Source organism: Hemiscyllium ocellatum, chromosome 22 (assembly GCF_020745735.1).
Source record: "Hemiscyllium ocellatum isolate sHemOce1 chromosome 22, sHemOce1.pat.X.cur, whole genome shotgun sequence".
In the NCBI taxonomy this organism is placed as follows: Eukaryota; Metazoa; Chordata; class Chondrichthyes; order Orectolobiformes; family Hemiscylliidae; genus Hemiscyllium; species Hemiscyllium ocellatum.
Genome location: NC_083422.1, coordinates 10,755,123 through 10,776,509, shown reverse-complemented (window position 1 = coordinate 10,776,509; position 21,387 = coordinate 10,755,123).

The following is a 21,387-nucleotide window of genomic DNA, read 5'->3' as shown; positions in this document are numbered from 1 at the left end:
ACTACACCTCCAATTGTTGTGTCATCTGCAAACTTACTAACTGTACCTCTTATGCACGCATCCAAATCATTTATGTAAATAACAAAAAGTAGATGACCCAGCACCACTGGTCACAGGCCTCCAGTCTGAAAAACAACCCTCCACCACTACCCTCTGTTTTCTACCTTTGAGCCAGTTCTGTATCCAAATGGCTAGTTCTCCCTCTATTCCATGAGATCTAACCTTGCTAATCAGTCTCCCATGGGGAAACTTGTCAAATGCCCTACTAAAGTCCATATAGATCACATCTACTGCTCTGCCCTCATTAATCTTCTTTGTTACTTCATCAAAAAACTCAATCAAGTTTGTGAGACATGATTTCCCATGCACAAAGCCATGTTGACTATCCCTAATCAGTCCTTGCCTTTCTAAATACAGATATATCTTGTCCCTCAGGATTCCCTCCAACAACTTGCGCACCACTGAGGTCAGGCTCACTGGTCTATAGTTCCCTGGCTTGTCCTTACCATCCTTCTTATACAGTGGCACCATGTTAGCCAACCTCCAGTCTTCCGGCTCCTCACCTGTGTCTATCGATGATGCAAATATCTCAGCAAGAGCCCCAGCAATCACTTCTCTTGCTTCCCACAGAGTTCTCGAGATTTTGGAAAGAATTCTGAGGGATAGGATTTATGACTATTTGGAAAAGCGTAGCATGATTAAAAGCAGTCAGCATGGCTTTGTGAGGGTCAAGTCATGCCTCACGAATCTTATTGAGTTCTTTGAGAAAGTGACAAGACAGGTCGATGAATGTTGAGCAGTGGACGTAGTGTATATGGACATTCAGCAAAGCATTTAATAACGTTCGCCATAGTAGGCTCATTCATAAAGTCAGGAGGTATGGGATACAGGGAGATTTTCCTATCTGGATTCAGAATTGGTTGGCTGATAGAGGCAGATGAAAAGTATTCTGCCTGGAGGTCAGTGTCGAGTGGTGTCCCGCAGGGCTCTGTTCTTGGCCCTCTGCTCTTTGTAGTTTTTATAAATGACCGGGATGAGGAGGTTGATGGGTGGGTTAGTAAATTTGCAGATGACACCAAGGTTGGAGGTGCCGTCAATAGTATAGAGGGCTACTGCAAGCTGCAGCGCGACATAGACAGGCTGCAGAGCTGGGCTGAAAATGGCAGATGGAGTTCAACCTGGAAAAATGCGAAGTGATGCATTTTGGAAGGTAAAACTTGAATATTGAATATAGGATTAAAGACAGGATTCTTGACAGTGTGGAGGAACAGAGGGATTTTGGTGTTCAAGTGCATAGATCCCTCAAAGTTCCTACCCAAGTAGATAGGGTTGTTAAGAAAGCATATGGTGTTTTGGCTTTCATTAACGGGGATCAAGTTTAAGAACTGTTGGGTTTTGCTGCACCTCTACAAGTCCCTGGTGAGACCACACTTGACATATTATGTTCAGTTCTGGTGGCCCCATTAAAGGAATGATACAGAGGCTTTGGAGAGGATACAAAGGTTTACCAGAATGCTGCCTGGACTGGAGGGCTTGTCTTATGAAGAGAGATTGACTAAGCTTGGACCTTTCTCTCTGGGAGAAGGAGGAAGAGAGATGACCCGATCGAGGTGTACAAGTTAATGAAAGGCATGAATAGAGTCAATAGTCAGAGACTTTTCCCCAGGGCAGGATTGACTAGCACGAGGGGTCATAGTCTTAAGGTATTAGGGGAAAGGTGTAGAGGAGACGTCAGAGGTAGATCCTTTATGCAAAGAGTTGTGAATGCGTGGAATGCGTTGCCAGCGGTGGTGGTGGAAGCAGAGTCATTAGGGACATTTAAGGGATTGCTGCACATGCACATGGACAGCAGTGAATTGAAGGATGTGTAGGTTAGGTGATTTTACTTTAGATTAGGAATAATCCTCTGCACAACATCATGGGCCAAAGGCCTGTACTGTGCTGTACTTTTCTATGTTCTCGATGTTCTATTCTATTGAACTTGCAGCAGTGATGTTCCTATGTATCTACATCCCTTGTCCTTCCAGATGGTAGTGGTCAATGGAGAGTGTTAGCTGAAGAACTTTGATGAATTTCTGCAGTGCATCTAATAGCTGAACTCGGTTAAATTTATCAAATACAATTTGCCTTTCACAAATGCCTCATGACCATCTTTAAGTCACGTAAAAAAATTAAGATTTTGAATGATTCATAAGATCATGCAAATTAGCTCAAACTGATGTTAGATTAACTGGTCTACAGTTACTCAGTTTATCTATCTGATATTTCTTGAACTTTTCACAAGTGCCATGGCAGGAACTTACATACTTAAAGATGATTGACAGATTATGGAACGGTTGTCTGTTATCTTCTCTCTGTCTTTTTTCAATCAAATGGCATTCATTTATGTATCTATCTATCTGCATATTATAAAAATATTATACATCACTTGCTATTCATCTAATTTGATGTCTGTAAGGTTTTCATGTTTTATTTAAATTCAGCCTTGGCATATATTTCTAATAAAACTAAGGTTTCTGAATTCTTAGCTAGTATTAAAATCCAAAGGATAGCTCAGTCACAAGGACAAATATAAATAACCACTGCAGTGATGTCAGTTTGTAAATCTCCTGGAGCAGATGATTGTCCTGCCCAGTAAATTTTATCTGAAGTCTATTCAGCTGCTGTATTTGTCCATTGCCTGCAGTATATTATGTCCTGCATGATACTGCCAGATGCTGGAATATGTATCATAATGTTTGCATTATTTGGCTGCACATGAATTAAGAGTCCCACTTTGATTTAGTAGCACACACAAAATCTTGTGAAGAACATGCATTCTGCTTCCACAAACAAAACAGAAATTGTCAGAAAAATTCAGCAGGTCTGGCAGGATCTGTGGAGAGAAATCAGTGTTGATACTTTGGGTCCAGCGATCCTTCTTTAGAACTGATGGTAGCAAGGAAAAGGGAGAAGATAAAGTGGGGGGAGGGGGTAAGGAGTAAACGATAGGTGTGAATAAAGCCCAAAGAGAGAGAAATGTAGTTAGGCAGACAAAAAAGAGAGAATGAATAGCTGCTAGTGGGCCCAGTTATTGTCTAACAATGGGTTTAGTGATAGTAGACCATGTGATACCAAGGCCAAGTGTGTGGAGTTGGGATAAGGACATGGGAGAAGGTGCCACAAACCCAAAATTTGTTGAACTTGCTATTGAGTCCTAAAGGCTGCAGGGATCCCAAGCAGAAAATGAGGTGTTGTTTTTCCCGCTTGTACTGAGCTTCAGTGGAGCACTGCAGCAAGCCTGAGACAGAGATGTTGGCAAGGGAACAGGGTGGGATGTTAACATGGCAGGCAACTGGAAGCTCAGGGTCTTTTCCACAGACAGAACGTCGGTGTCCTGTGAAGCAGTCACCCAGTCTATGCTTTGTTTCCCCAATGTAGAGGAGACCACATTGTAAGAAGCGAATATAGATTAGTGAAATGCAGGTAATGTTCTTCTTCACCTGGAAGGTAAGCTTAGGCCTTTGGATATTGTGGAGGAGGAAGTGAATGGGCAGGTAATATAGAAGGTCACAGAGGTGTAACACCTGGCCCATTTACACTGGCATATGTCAGTGGTAGTTCAGTTGGTAACTCTTGCTCTCTCTCTCTCTCTCTCTCTCTCCAGAGTCAGACGGTCATGAGTTCAAGTTTCAGTCCAGGGACTTCACAAAATTTAAGCTGCAACAACAGTATTGAGGGGATGCACTTTTAGAATGTGCCATCGTTCAAATGAGAAATTAACCTGACTGACCTCTCAGTTGATATAAAAATCTAATGGTGCTATTTAGAGGCAGGGAAATTCTTCCTTTTATGTTACTTGATAGTTATCCCTCAAACAATAAGAATAAAATGGAATATCCAGCCATTATCATATTGTTGTCCCTGGAATTTGCTGTGTGCTAACTTGTGGCCTCAATTGTTATATCAAACAATAACTGCGCTTCACAAATATGCCAATTCCTTGAGGCCTTGAGTTGTGAAAGGCATAATATACACATAAGTCTTTCTTTATTTTATGACAAGAAAGCAGAACAAAAAAACTTGCATTTTGTAGTCTTTATTCCTGCTCTTATGATGTTCCATCCATTGAATTACATCTGTCATGTAGTCCCTGTTGTAATATAGTTATACGTGGCAGTCAATTTGCACTCAAGAGCCATAAAATGTATCTTGAGTGATTGTTATGTCTGTTTTTGGTAATAAGTTGTTGAGTGAAGAACATTGGCCAGGATATTGTGAAAACTCTGTACTCAAGTTCCCAAAGTGCCATGGGATCTCTTGCATTCGCCTGAACATTGGAGACAAGATTCTCAGTTTGCCGTCTTGTTCACCAGAGAGCACCCCAGGGGTACATTTATTAGCACAAGTTGATAGACGTACTCTTCCAATATGTTAAATGCCTTTCCTTGAAATATCTATTCAAAAAGCATTAGACTATTGATTACCAGCTGATTGTTTTCGCCTTTCTGATTTGGATAATGCCTGTAATTGAAACAATCCAAAAGGACAATTGGAAGATTCTATTACGGTTATCATCAATAATGAGCAGTCCATCCACACTTCTAGTTTTATGTGCCTTGTGACAATTTGAAAACTTTGAAATGTCATGATGTCTAACAGATTTATTTTTTGTTATGTTTGGAAAGTTTCCTCTTTTCATTCCCTTTTGTCCTTTCAAGTTGCAAGATCCACAAATTTATTGAAACTAATCTTGAGAAGTTTTTTCTTTAGGTATAGAATTGGAGACAAAAATGACCTATATCGCATCCATTTTATAGACATTACAAGGCTTTCGAAAGTATTAAAGTAGTGGATAGAAAACATGCATATGTATCTAACCAAAAACCCATTAGCTAGCAGATTAAGTAAGGAAGATCAAGGGCTATCCCTTTACCCACACTTGACACAAATGATCGAGCACTTATATGTGCAAAAATGGTCAATATAGTCTGTTCATGTTTCTGCTGCAATGTTGTCCCTGAGACAGCCAATGCTCACGTCATATTCCACTCAAGATAAACAGTTAAAAACATTAGGAGAATATAACTGGATGATTAAAATTGACTTTTTGATTTAGAAAGGCCTGTGGATGACTTTTAGAGCCATAGAAGATGGAAACAGGCCCTTCAATCTAATTCGTCTGCACCGACCAAGTTTCCAGAACAAAACTAGTCCCCCTTGCCTGCAATTGGTCCATATCCCTCTAAACCTTTCCTATTCATGTACCTGTCCAAATATGTTTTCAATGATGTAACTGTACCTGCATCTACCACTTCCTATGGCAGTTCACTCCATATACGAACCACTATCTGTGTGAACAAATTGCCCCTTAGGTCCCTTTTAAATCTTTCCCCTCTCCCTTAAAAATATGCCCCCTAATTTTAAACCTCCCCACCCTTTGGGTAAAGACCTTTGCTATTCACCTTATCTATGCCTCTCATAACTTTATAAAGCTCTATGAGGTCACCCCTCAACCTCCTACATGTCAGTGAAAAATGTCCCAGCCTATCCAGCCTTTCCTTATAACTTAAATCCTCCAATCCCAGTTAAAGCCTGTTAAGTCTTTTCTGAGCCCTTTCTTGTTTAATAATATCCTGCCTATAACAGGGCATTGCTCAAAGATTGGTGTAAGAGGAATAGGTTTCAGTTCATCGAACATGAACATCAGCATTAGGGAGAAGAGGGCTGTTCTGGTGGGACAGGCTTTACTTTACTTCAACTGTGCTGAATTGAATAACCATGGCTGTAGAGAGGACTTTAAACAAAATAGAGATCTTCATGAGTAACTATTCTTTGAGGAATCCCTCCTGTGAAAAGATATCTATAAACACTCTCATAACCAAGTGAAAAGCCATTTTGTAAATATGTGCCAAACACAGAGTGAGAAAACTGAAAAGCATGTACAATGTAGGAACAAGTAGAAAATAACAAAAAAAAATGATTATAAGCAAAGCTCAGTAACTATGTCTGGAATATAAATGTATTAATAGATAGTCTCTTGAAACACAAAGATTATGAACAGTTTGAGAGTATAAAGATGGTGCAGATAAATTACAATATTGTGCTCTCTAGCTTTAAACCATGAAAGCTAGAGGAACAATTGTTTTCATCTGCACCAATAAATCACAAACCTCTGTGCAGCAATGACAAGAAATAAATTAGTCCATTTGCAGTCGTGTATCGAACCGAAGATCTGTATGATCCTCTTTTGGTTTATTTCCAAAGCAGGCAGGAGCTGATCTGATGGAGTAATACATACATCTTCAACTGTCATGTACTATCCAGGCTATCTTGTATATTCAGTTGCAATTTCAATCCACTTCTCCCATAGCAAAATATTTTTAGATTTTGTGGGACAAGCTAATGGGGAATAGTTGATATCATAGTGGAAGGCCAGTTATGGTAGCCATTTCAGGAATGTAAGACCCTCATAATTCATCAGTGCTGCAGGCAAAAGGTAAGACTTGACTTATCTTTCTCAAGAATGTGTGCAGTTGCTGAATGTGATACATGGTTTCTCCAAGGAGATCAATGACAACAACTTGTATTCATATAGCAACTTCAGCACAATATAAAGCCTCAAGGTACTTCACAGGGGCATTACAAAACACAGTTGGGCATCCAACCACTTAAGAAAACAACGTCGTTTGACCAGTGCAGCCAATACGTCACCGATTAGGAGCAAACGCTACTGCTCAGCACAATGAACCAGATTAATAGTGACTTTGAAATCACTGCAGATGCTGATCCATCTTCCTTCACCATTTCTCAAGAAGCAGTTCATTCCTGAAGGAGTTTTTGCTGATAGATGTTTGGATTGATCAAAAACCTCGTCAAAGGGATAAGTTTTAAGCTGTGACTTAAAGAAGAAAGATAAAATAGAAAGGCAGAGAGATGTAGGGAAGACTTCCCAGAGCTTTGGACTGAGGCAATGAAAGACACAGCAGCAACAGTGGAGTTGTTAAAACTGAGCATCCTCGTGAGGTACAGTTAGTGGAGAGCAGATATCCCAGAGGGCTGTGCTGCTGGATGAGGCCAGAGATTGGTAAGGACAAGTCAAATGAAACTTGAAGAAATGGATGAAGGTTTTAAAGTTGAGGTATTGTTCAACTAGGAGACACTAGATTTGTGAGTTTAGAAGTGATAAGTGGGCGGGACCTTGATAAGAACACAAATTGGAGCGATTTGGATGATAATAGGTTTACTGTATGTTGGGAGAAAGTGAGGACTGCAGATGCTGGAGATCAGAGTCGAGAGTGTGATGCTGGAAAAGCGCAGCAGGTCAGGCAGCGTCCGAGGAGCAGGAGAATCAACGTTTCAGTTGACATTACTGATGAAGAGCTTATGCCCAAAACGCCTGATCTGCTGTGCTTTTCCAGCACCACACTTTTTGACAGAATCTGTAATGTCAAAGAGGTGGAAATGGGTGGCCTTGGTGATAACATGGATATGATGTTGGAATCTTAACCCACAAATGCTGAAAAGAACATTTCAACAATGCCCCAACCATTAATCCACAGTCTCAGCTAACACTCGCTATATTATTTGCCAAGACTTATGGTAGACACCATGGGTGAAACATCATTGATATGACAGCAACAACCAATTTGAAGGATGGGGAGCATCACAATGGTATGACAGCTAAGATCTTCCAAAGCTGCTGGGACTTTGCTTACACCCAGTCTCCATGCACTCACCTTATGGATTTGGGGGTTGTTTCATTTAACGAATGGGATAACTGTAACTATCTTCAAGAAGGGAGATAACATACCCTGTAGAAGCTTTTGAGGTATTTCCATCTTGTCCATAGCTGGAAAGTCCTGACATACATTCTCCTGAATAATTTACTTCCAGTGGTGGAGGAAGTCTTAGCAGAGACACAGTATGGCTTAGATGTTCCAGAGGGACATAGCAAAATAGACGAACGAAAATGTCAAGGACAACACCAGGAACTTGCATTGCATCCCCCAACCTGCTCAAAGCTTTTAACTCAGTAAAATATGAGGCTCTGTAGATTGTAGTCCAAAGTTTTGGATATCCAGGGAATTTATTACAGTCCTGTCATTGCTTCATGAAATATAAGGTTATGTGATAGCCCCCATACTATTGGCAATCATCCTGCCAGTGGCTATTCACTTCACTGATAGTCAATAGCCCTCTGATGGCAGGATTAATTACTATCTGGATGGAAAATTCTTTAACTTCAGAAAGCTCCATTCCAAAACCAAACTGATGAGCTTAGATATAAATGAACTACAGTTTGAAGATGACCACATTGTCATTGTCCATAGAGTCATTGAGATATACAGCTTGGAAACAGACCTTTCAGTCCAATTTGTCCATGCTGACCAGATAACCTATCCTAATCTAGTCCCATTTGCCAGCACCTGGCCCATATTCCTCTAAACCCTTCCTATTCATATATCCATCCAGATGCCTTTTCAACGTTGCGATTGTACCAGCCTCCACCATTTCATCAGGCAGCTCATTCCACACACATACCACCCTCTGCATGAAAAGATTGCCCCTTAGGTCCTTTTATATTTTTCCCCTCTCACCCTAAATCTATGCCCTCTAGTTCTGCATTCCCCCACCCCAGGGAAAAGACCTTGTCTCTTTACCCTATTCATACCTCTCATAATTTTATAAACCTCTATAAGGTCACCCCTCAGCCTCCAATGCTGCAGGGAAAACAGCCCCAGCCTGTTCAACCTCCCCCTGTAGCTCAAATCCTCCAAATGTGGCAACATTCTTGTAAATCTTTCCTGAATCCTTTCTGCAGTGGATTTGCAAAATGCTTTTGATGTCTTCAATTCTTCAGAGAAGAAAGTTGCCAAAATAAAAACCATAAATCCACACCCAGTCAGCCAAAGTATTTCCCCAGCCATAGATATTTGATGGAACGACTCTGAAAGGTGATGTGCTTTTCTCAGACTTTGGCAGCATCTCTCTCAAAGGGCAACCATTGACAAGATCTGACACTAGATCAGTTGTGCCAGCTCAGCTTTCTATAACTAAAACAGTGCTTGTTTGACAACAAAAATATCTTTGGGGGTTATGATGACCTAGTGATATTATCACTGGACTACAAATCCAGAGACTCAGGTAATGTTCTGTGGCCTCAGGTTCAAATCCTGCCACAGCAGATGGTGGAATTTGAACTCAATAAAGATCTGGAATTAAGAGCCTAACAATGGCCATGAATGGATTGTAGGAAAAAGATTGTAGGGAAGGAAACTGTCATCCATACCTGGTCTGGCCTACATGTGACTCCAGACCCAGAGTGATGTGTTTGACTCTTAATTCAGGGATGGGCTATAAATGCTAGCCCAGTTGGTGATGCCTAAATCCTGAGAACGAATAAGAAAAGGTACAAATATACTGACCAGTTGTCCTTACTGCTCTGCTGCACTGCATTGAGCCTTGGTCTGTGCTTCAGCAACACTAAGAGCTTGAGAAAAATTTCATCGGCAAAGTCTTTGCTGCATCCTTTGTCTTCACTGGGAGGATTCCTAAATAGGTGCTCATGTCCTCGAAGCCAGCTTCATAATCATTCAGACAAAACTTCAGCAAAATCAGCTTCAATAGACAGGATATAGTGTCTCAATGATGACAAATGGTTGCTTTTCCCACAGGATCACTGCGAGCATTTGTGATATTTGTCACCTCTATCAGTATGTGGTACTGAGTCAGGGTTGTTTGAAGGAGATTGCTACCATTCACCTCCATTGTCTTTGCTCTGTCTTGAGTTTATCTAGCTGTTAATAGTGGAGAATACATCACAGTAGAGTATCTAAAGAACAGATATGTTCTTTAAAAAGGTTATGCTCAGACATAATAATGGCGGCTTGAGGGAGATACACCAACTCTTTCTGAAAGCTAGATTAGAACTCTTACCTCAACTCACAGACTGTAAGAGAGTCAGTAAAACGGTATAGTCAATGTAACATTGGCATGAGTACCCTGTCACAACCATTATCTTATACAGTGTCTTCTCCCAAACCTTTCCACCACAGCTAACCATGCTGCATTGATGTACATGATACTATTACATTTAAAATGACTCAATTCACCACTATCCACTTCCCAAATTTTCTGGCATCCTAAGAACACATGGTCTGGAGATTTCCCAATTTTCTCAGAATGCACTGTTTTAGGGCTTTAGCCCCCGTTTCTGGTTCAGGGGATCGATTCTCCACTGGGCGGCCTTTTATTTCTTGGATATCCTTTGCAGGGACATCCCCCTTTATAGATACTGTTGATCCATTAACTTAGCTGAATCTCTTGAATTTTCTTCCCAGAAGACAGCTGTTCTGTTGAACTAAATATTTTCTTCCTTGTAACATCTTGGAATTGTAGCACACGCCATTGATTTCTCATTGGAAATTTGGTTTTTTTTTGCATTATCCTGGATGCTTAGACCAAGCCATTTTCTCTTATTGACTAAGCCCTGGATGGGATGCCCATTAATCTGGCCCAAATGGAGTCATATGCATCTTTAACACTCATGATCTGTTGTCTGAAGATGATCATCGAAAAACTCCTGAATGACCTCCAGTAGGTTACGCTGTTCATTCTTGGTTTCAACATTTACTCCTTCCCACTGATTTGGCTGAAGTTTAGCTTCTGATCTACCTTCAGTGATGTCGGGAATGTTTTCCAGATTTGTCAATCTGCATGATGCAGGTTTCTCAATGGGTTGCAACACCTTCAATCTTTTGAGATCTCCTGCCACTCCACTATTGACTGAGCCCAGGCTATATACCCGGCACTGCCTGTGAATCCTTCCTAATGCTTTCCTGAAGGGATTCTGGAACAACTAATCTTTTATTACACACTAACAAAGCTTGAGAGTAGGCCCACAGAAAGCAACTGGCCCTGGCCCAGTCCCAGCCATGCACTCAGGTTCTGTGCATACCAGCTGTCAGGTGTATTTGTTGACATCTTTAATCTTTAATCTTTCCTTATTACAGTCTGAAGTCCCCACCTTCATCCTGGTGACAAAGAAAACCCTTGCAGCATACCTCAATGACTACCATCAAGTGGCTTTGATCTCCATAGTTATGATGTGCTTCAAGAGGTTAGTCATATCAATTCTAGCCTCCCAGCCTGGTTTTATCCCTTGCAATTCGCCTCCTGTTACAGTCAGACACTATCTCCCTGGCCCTGCAAGTATCCCTGGAATATCTGGATAACAAGCATACCTACATCAGGCTCCTACTCATTGAGTACAGTTCTGCCTTCAGCACTGTAATTCCAACAAAACTAACTTCAAATTTCCAAGACCTAGATCTCAGCTCCACCCTCTGCAACTGAATCCTCGATTTCCTGACCTAAAGACCTCAGTCAGTGAGAATAGGCAACAGCTCCTTCTCCATGACAATCCTCAATACTGGCACACTGCAAGGCTGCAAGCTCAGCCCCTTCCTATACTTACTGTACACTCATGACTGTCTGACCAAATTTTATCCTAGTTCAATTACAAGTTTGCTGACAACACCACCATTGTAGGTCAGATCTCAAGCAAATAACGAGCTGGAATGCAGGAAAGATGCAGAGCACATGGTGATTTGGTCTAACAAAAATAATCTCTCCCTCAATGTTAGCAAAATGAAACAGCTGGCCATAGACTTCAGGAACCAATCTGGAGGGCACGCCCCTGTCTACATCGATGGAGCTGGGGTGGAGCTGGTCGAGACCGTCAGGTTCCTAGGAGTGATGATCGCCTACAATCTGTCCTGGTCCACCCACATTGATGTGACAGTCAGGAAAGCACAACTACACTTCTATTTTCTCAGGACGTTAAGGAAACTTGGCATGTCCGTAAAGACTCTTACCGATATTTATAGATTCTATATGGATGCATCACCATTTGGTACAGTAATAGCGCTGCCCAGGACCATAAGAAACTACAGAGAGTTGGGAGCACAACCCAGTCCATCACATAAGCCAACCTTCCATCTATTTACTGCATCTATGATTCTCACTCGCAAGGTTTGTGAAGGTTTGTAGCTCAGGTTGAGATTCAGGGTGTAGGTTTGCTCACTGGGCTGTAGGTTTGATATCCAAACGTTTCATTACCTGGCTAGGTAACATCATCACGTTACTGATGATGTTACTAGCCAGGTAATGAAACATCTGGATATCAAACCTACAGCTCAGCGAGCAAACCTACACCCTATATGATTCTCACTGCCTTGGGAGGACAGCTAACACAATCAAAGAACTCTTCCACCTCTTTTATAATCTCTTCCAAACTCTTCCATTGGGAAAAATGTACAAAAACTTAAAAACATGTATTAACAGATTCCAGAACAACTTCTTACGAAGTTATTAGACTTTTGAATAGACCTCTCAAGATTTTCAATGCAATGTTGATCTCACCGTTTGTGCACCTTGTCTGCAGCTGTATTGTTGTACTCTTCACTGTGTTCTATTATCCGAATGCACTTTGTATGGTATAATCCACCTGTACTGCACACAAAACAACTTTTCACTATGCCTAGATACATGTCACAATAATAAATCAAATCAAACCTTAAAACAATGATACTCTTATGTGATACACTCAGTTTTTTTTATGCATTTAGGTCTTTTGGGTGTCAAGATAGCGAGTGGCTGATTGGAAATTTGCAGGTGGTAATGTTCCATGTATCTGCTGCCCTTGCGCTTCTCAATGGGAGTGGTTGAGGGTTTCTAAGGAACTATCTGCTCAATTCTTACCGGGTTGATTGGCCAATAACATCTCTCAGTCCCCACATGAGGGGATCTATTCTTCTGGCTAGATCTATGATTTTCTTCCCCTAGGGAAGAGGACCCTTACTGACTGCCCCACTGCATTCCAGTCTTGGGCTTCTCAACTTGACTTTGAGTCATTCTCATAATGAAATAAGACAAATGAGTATGATGGAGGTGGATGAAAGCGTGATGCAGAAGCAGGAGAGCTGGCGAGGTGTCCCCAGTGAATAAGTAAGAAGCGCAGAGGGCAAGAACAGCCAGTAGTTTGGGGGGATGAGGTTGGTGGGAGCAGTTGGTGCATAAAATAGTGAGCGTTGTAACCCATAAGCCTTGGTGTATATGTATATGCAGTGGCAGAGTTGGTCAGTTTGAGTCTTGTGGGTGTGAGGGAGAAGAAAGAAGATGGTGCCTCCCACCCTTACAAAATGCAGATCATTGGCCTTCTTCCTGCACTACTGGGCATCCCATTTCATGCAGGGTACAGCACTGACCCAAGATGCAGATTGTGCTTGGGCTGACTTTGTCTAGTGGTATAGCATCCTGTGACAGCCAATTGATAAAAGTACTGATCTTTTGTACATGATGCTGTTCACCAACACCTCCAAGTCCTTGTCTGTGAAACAGGGAGATAGTGTGCCTTTTCTTCTAGCACTTGTCTTTGGTGACAAGGCTTAAACACTACAGAATGTGGACTCATTCATGCCTTGCAGCACTTGAAATAGTGTGCTGGATTTTAAACATAGTGCCAGAGCATGTACCCTGAAAGACCACATCAGTGGTGAGCTTCTCTGTCTCTCCAACCACACAATTCTCCATTTGTAAGAGCCAAGTTTCAAAATTAATGAGGAGGAGAGCAGAAAATTGCCTGAAAATAATTCACCCTGAGCCATGATTGACTGGGTGCCATGAATACACTTCCTGATTCCTGATGAAGGACTCCTGCCTGAAACGTTGATTTTCCTGCTCCTCGGATGCTCCTGACCTGCTGTACTTTTCCAGCACCACACTCTCGACTCTGATTTCCAGCATCTGTAGTCTTCACTTTCGCCATGAATACACTTGCCAATTTAATTGCAAATAGGAAAGATCTGTCCTTTGGCTGTACCCACAGTCTGTGTGTGACATAAGTAGAATGGGTGGTGCCATTGTCACTTTCAAATCATTACTTTACACAACAAAAGCACCCCCATTCCCTTTCCGGTCCTGCTTTCTCAACACTGGGGTAGGCAGAGCTGTATGGAAGGATAACGGGAATGCTTTCCAGACAATGTGAGGCTCTCCTTGAAGTATGGTGGTATTGCCAATGATGCCTGGCAGGACATTGTGACCAATTGTTCAAAGCCGCGACAGCTTGTCTATTGAGTCATATTGTGCTCTGAGTCACAAATTTAAATGAAGAAGATGAGAGATGCCAGGCAATTAAACTAAAGTCAGCAAATCCTGCACTTTGGATCCTGATGGTTCATGGGACATCCTGCCATATATACCCAAAGATCTTTGGGTTGTGGATTGGCCTATTCAGTCCCTCGAAGACCCACGGCTGAAACTTGCAGACCTGGATAGATGCCATCCTTGAACTGAGGGACAATCAACAGCAAAAGGCTTTCACATGAGGCCAGTGAGATGAGACCATTTACGATGGCACAAATTAACCCTATATGATCCCGGTTAGTGGCAAAAGGTCAGATTATGTCTAATGGGCACATGGGAGTCATGGCCCCATGTTAACAAGGGCAATGGTATGGGATGAAGTGAAGTTCAAATCTCCCAGGCATTTTAAACTTGTTTGAAATGCCATTCAACTTTCTTACATTAGCATATCACCGTGGGGTTTCAGGACCACAGAGATTTTGAAAGTAGTGCATCTCAAATTATTCTAGAACAGGGCAATTTCTTACAAAAGGTGTCTTACATGAATGATTTAATGCAGGGGAGACAATGAATGATGACACACTATCACACTCCTCTGGGATTCATTTGGTGAATTGTGTGAGAGTGGCAGGATGTTCAAAGCTCGTTTGTACCAGAACAGCGAATACAAATTCACAACAGATATGAAGGTTATTCTCGTAAAATGTCCAATTACAGCAGATTCTTATTACCGCCCTATGATCTTGGTTAGAGCATGCTGGGTGCTTGGCTCATAAAATTCATTAATTCTTCAGGTCACTCTGCATGAACAAGTAAGGTTAGGGCAAGGATGACATGGTGGGCATAGACTGTTAAAGCACTGACATATTCCTTCCCATTCAGTTGAATCCAGACGCTGCTCAGTCAGCAACGGAGATAAGGTGGGCTTTTTTTAACAACAACTCCCTCAGTGGGAAGTGTATGGAATCAGGCAGATTGCCTATTTGTGAATAGTGCAATTGAACTGGATGTAAATCCAATATTGCAACCAATTCTGACAAGGTAGATTGTATTAAAAATTTCCCTGCTGTGTTTCCTCAAGTCATCACAAAGAAGTGAGGAAGGGAGAATTTGTTTCCCCTTTACAACCCCTCTGGTTTGGCTGAAATAATGATTTGTATTATTTTTAGCATGAGGCCTATATCTCGCTCCAATTAAAATGTAATTAGCTAATTTCTATTACAGCTGTAAGCAACTAATGACAAGATATACTTGAGTGAAAGAAGAGCAATTTTATTATCAGCTAACCCCAAGGAAAAAGCAATAAATGTTATGCATATACAGAAGTTTAAAGTTAAAATAAGATAGAGTCTGGTATTAAAGGAAAGTGAAAGGCATGTAATGGTTTCAGCTGTCCTTGAGTTGTAAGCCTGAGCTCACAATGGCTCAGTTGGTGTCTCTAATCATCGGGAATAGCAAATGTTTCTGTTATTCTTTAGGACCTCAGTGTTTTTAACATGTCTTTTCGTAAGTTACCTTTTTCTCTTGAAACACAAAGAACACTTTCTCCGGCTGCAGTTCAGTTCTGTGGTCAAAAGTCCCTCTCCCTTTTACCACAAGCATCTTAACAGAAATTGGACATAGAACATTACAGCGCGGTACAGGCCCTTCGGCCCTCGATGTTGCCCCGCCCTGTCATACTAATCTGAAGCCCATCCCACCTACACTATTCCATGTATGTCCATTTGCCTGTCCAATGACGACTTAAATGCACTTAAACTTGGCGAATCTACTACCAATGCAGGCAAAGCATTCCATACCCTTACTCGTCTCGGAGTATATAAACTACCTCTGATATCTGTCTCATACCTATCTCCCCTCACTTTAAAGTTGTGTCTCCTCGTGTTTGCCATCCCCATACTTGCAAAAAGGCTTTCCCTGTCCACCCTATCTAACCCTCTGATTATCTTCCTGTCATGCAAACATTGCATTGTATACTCTCCATGTGGATGTTATGCCTTTTTTATTCATTCATTCACAGGTTAAGGGTATTGCTGACTAGGCCACTGTTTATTGCCCAGAGGATAGTTCAGAGTCAACCATGTTGCTGAGGATCTGGATAGCAGTTTCCTTCCCTAACTAACATGAGTGAACCAGATGGGTTTTTTTCCCCAACAATTGGCAAAAGATTCATGGTCATCATTAGGCTCTTTAATTGAGCTTAAATTCCATCATCTGCCATGGCAGGATTTGAACCTTGGTCCCCAGGTCATTACAGGGTCTCTGGACTAGTAGCCCAGCAATAGTACCATTAGGCCACCACCTTCCTTTTCACTGCTTGCTAATTGTTGGTGAAGTTCCATCTCCAATATGCGAACATTCCCAAAGAAGTGCAGATCAGACTACCAGATGACGCTCTTTTCATGGCCGACTTGTAAATTAGCTTCAGTGTTTCCTGAGGAAATGTTCATTAAAGTTCAGATGGCTTTGTTTATTCCATGTTGTTGTCATTAAGTTTAACCAGTCTAGGTGTTAGATACCCATAGGGAGGGCCTCAATCGGGACCTTGGGTTCATGTCACATTACAGGTGACCACCATTGCACTACACACACACACACAGATATTCCTACATACACACACACTCTCACATACACACAGACATAGGTACACACAGACACGCACATAGACACCCGTGCACACCCTTATGGACACATACACTCCCACACTCACCCCCTCACAGACTTAAGACACTCTGCACTCACTAGACACACACACATACACTTTCTCACACTCACAACCCCCACCCCAGACAGACAGACACACAGACAGACAAAGACCCACATGCACACATATATTTTGTGGGGTAAATTTGTACTTGCAGGGTTACGTTGTACTTTGCTCAAAAACTGCATGCATTCATATAGAACTCTGAGCTCAAAAACTGCATGAATTTATGGAAAACTCCATTATCTCACTTTTTAGATTAGAATCAATCTAAACATCATGGCATAGACAGAGAACACAGGGGGGCAACACCTTCAACATATTGTCTAGCTATCACCATTGTTAACAGCTAACCCAAGAGTGCAACTTTAAAAAAAGGGTTTTGTGATTTACACATGAAAGAAGTGAAACTGTCACTGTATTCTAACAGATGAAAGGCTTAACAGACAATCAATTGTTCAATGTATAATTTCAGTTACATCACACTGTAAATTTTTGCTATAAATTTTGTGTTAGGATTGAGCCCTCTACTATCACCTGATGAAGGAGCGTCGCTCCGAAAGCTAGTGTGCTTCCAATTAAACCTGTTGGACTATAACCTGGTGTTGTGAGATTTTTAACTGGGTGTTAGGTGATTGCTTTGATCACTTTGAGTCAATGTTTTGTCCATTTTTAAAACTGATTCGGTCCATGGGACTCAGAGGTATAAAAGTCCGACAATGGAATTTGAAACTTAATAGCCTTTATTTCATAACCATCGTGAAAACATGAGGAGTAAAGTTCAACAGAGATATGTTGCAAGTAGTGTTTGTTCCCAGTTTTTAGGAATACTTGCACAATAAGTACTCTCAGTGTCGGGGGGGGGATACGTATCTGATGTTTAAAACCGTCCAAGAATCCAAGTCAGTGGCTCCTTCCTCGACCGTATCTTTCAACAACATCAATAGATATTTGAGTTCAGGCTGCCTAATTGTCCTCTGAGCTACATAGAAGGATAGAAACATAGAAAATAGGTGCACGAGTAGGCTATTCAGCCCTTAACACTTGCACCACCATTCAACACAATCATAGGTGATCATGCAATCCTCCATTCCTGCCCTCTCCCCATACCCCTTGATTCCTTTAGCTGCAAGGATCGCGACCAGCTCCCTCATGAATATATCTAATAAACTGGCCCCGACAGCTTTCTGTGGGAGAGAATTCTGCAGGATCACAGCTCTCTGGGTGAAGAAATTCTTCCTCATCTCAAACCTGAATGGCTTACCCCTTATTCTTAGTCTGTGACCCCCCAGTTCTGGACTTCCCCAACATCAGGAACATTCTTCCAACATCTAGCCTGTCCAGTCCCATCAGGATTTTAAATACTACTCCCCTCATTCTTCTACATTCCAGTGAGTACAAGGCCAGTCAATCCAGACTTTCCTCGTACAGCTGATGTAAAACCATTGGAGGGCAATAGGGAAAAGATAGAGAAATGTAGTTCTCTTGCATAAGAATAATAAAGAGTGATCTACATCCTTAGTTACAGGATTCTGATGGTGATGCTTTGACCTAACAAAAAAGGATAAAATCTGATTAGTATTTGATATCTTTGCCAGAGCCATTTCAAAGATATCTTGCCTTGTCAGTGCTTCTTATCAAGAAATGATGAATGAAATCAGGGCACATACATACTCAATGTGTCCCTGAAAATAAATCTCTAAAATTGACACTAAACGTTGAGCGGTTCCAAGCTGCACCTGTTGCATATGTCTATCAATTTGCTTAACAGAAAAGATTACCCTGTGAGTTCTAAAGGCAGACAAACATTTTCAGTAGAATTAAAGAAAGTTAATTAGTGCCCAAATCATAATCCAAGAATGACACTGAGAAATGAACTTTTCAGGTGGAGAATCGTCTCTGAGAGAACATTCAAATCAATAGGATAAAGGATCAATTGGTCACGAAAATGAATACTGTCAGCTAATTATAAGGACTGTCCTGTGGATCCCAGATGGAAATGAAATACTGGGCATGGAATGAGGGCGCCAAGTTAGTGCAAGGCTAGCAAAACCAACCTGCTCTACTTCAAACAAGTTTGCACATCTTAAAGGTAAGCTGCATTCTGAGGAGGCAAGTGAACTCCAATCTTGTTAAGTTGATGAACGAAAGGGGAAATGGGTGGAGTCCTTGTGGTAAAATCCTGTAACCTTGGAGATCCTGTTGCAGAAGACAGAGAAAAGAACAGAAAGGTCTTCTTTTGTTCAAACAGAGGATACAAAGACAATGGGAACAAATAGCAGCTATGCCATTCATTTAGATTTAAACATCTGGTTGCAATGCCGCAAAAAAAATTCAATGAGTTCACATGCGTGCTTATGATCAGCAAATGCATCTTTGAATGCCATATTCTTATAAATGTATGTCAAGGCTCACAAACTGCTCCCTACTTCACACACCCTCAGTTTCTCAACCTACAGCCTGAACTGAGCATAACTGAAATCCAACATTCACCGTACTCTGTCAGTACCCCTAATTGTCTCATCCTCACATCCCAGCTTGCAAACTCTGCCTGCCTTTGGTCAGAAACATCTCCGCTTGGCAATAATTAACCAAGAATGATAGACCTGGCTGCATACTTGTCCTCATGAAGGAGGAAATGCTGACAATGATTGGTGTGCAATGACTTGAGGCCACAAATAGCTTTAGGGCTGGTACAATAGAAGATGGTAGCATGTTCCAACCTAATTCACCTACTCACGTCCCGCATGCACCTCACACCACAATCCCCGTGCATGCAGAAGCTACAGCTGGTGTAAGTTTACATCCTGTGTTATCCCATGCTATCCCACTTTCCATCAAACCAACTCTTAGTAAGTATCTTTATTCCTTCAAATGCTCAAAAACTGCCAGCTGGTTAACAGTTGCTGTGGGTTCCTAAAGTGTATGAGGAATAAATTAAATTCATCTTACTTTAATGAAATTCAAACCCTTCTTTTTCTGACCCCAGGACTTGAATGCTACCCGATGAAACCAAACTCTCATTTCCTGGTCTCATGGCTGAACATCAACATCATTGCATTTCGTTCAATGTTTTCTTTATACTTTTTTGATCTTAATTTATTAATTTATTTAAACTTTCATAGATGAGAAACAGCCACTTGGCTCATCAAATCTTATTTCTATTCCATGCTAATGCACCAAGCCTATGCTATCCTGCTGGAGAGATTACTGTACACATTTATCACATTTTGTGTGCAGTCTTATTTGCAGGTCTTTGAAAGAATAGTTTCATTAACTTTAATTTTGATTCCTTGGCTCTAGCCTTACCCTGCAAGAATAATCTTGCTTAAGTTGACGTAAGTGGGTTGATTCCATTGAGTTTTCTGTTTCCAATGTGCAATTTCTCATCATTTCTTCACTGCTCATTCCATTTGCACTCATGATCAGTCTCGTTGTTTTTCTCTGGGCTTTGATAATACACCTGCATCTTGTCTTGGATGAGCAGAGCTGAATATAATAGGGCCTTGTGATAATTCAAAAGGAAATTGAGACTGAATCCATCTTAATATGGGTTAATGGGAAGACACATGAAGGCACTAGAAAACCAAGCCTTTTGCAAATCGCCAGAACAGTGAGAGGGTGCCCAGTGAAGAGAACCAGCCCAGAATGTGCACAACTTGAAGGATCATTTGATACAGTGAACCCAAGCACTGTGCAGTCTGTTGGGAATCACCGGAAATTGGACATAAGCTTGTTCATGAGCAAACATTAAATGAAGCTGTCATCTGTTTTGGACGAGAGCCCCTAAAGTCATACTAAAGCCCTGAACAAAGCTCACAAGCCGCAGACAGTCGGCAAGGACTGAAAGAGATTGATCCCCACCTGATTTTCATTCGTCACTGATCCCTGGAGCAAACTCTCAGTGGAAGAAAACACTTAATGATAAAAAGTGGAGAGGCTGGATTTAAATGAGTGGCTGCAAGTATTCAGACTTGAACTGAAGAGTATTAACCGTAATTAGAAAAAGAGAGGAATTCATTAATCTAGCAGTGAGTAGTTGACATATCTCTTTCGGTCCCTAATTGGCGCTGGTGCCTTGCTTTAATGTCAGAATAGATCAGGATGAATGCTGCAGGCTCACATTGAGTAACCTTAGGTGCAAGCCAATCATGGTGAGGTCTGTAAAATTAATTCTCATATGATCAAGGGTTGTTTACTTTCACCTTCAATCAGTCCCTGGCCTTTCTCTCGCTAGGTGCTCAGCTACAGAATGAAATAGCCTTGAAAGAAGAATTCTATATGCATCAACAAGTGATCATTTTTTTTCCCCCAACAAAAAAGTATTGAAGGTGATACTTTAACAGAGAATAACAGAGTTGCAAAATGACACCAGACTATTGGGAGAAACAAACAAAAAGTTTCATTTGAACAGTAACCAGACCGAAATCAATAGCACCATGGAAACGACGTTGACACGGAGGGCTGCACTGCAGAGGCAGTGCTCACAAAGGAACAATGGTGTAATTACAAAATGAAAGGGTGATGCTTTCAGTTTGAATGTTGCCCAAGAA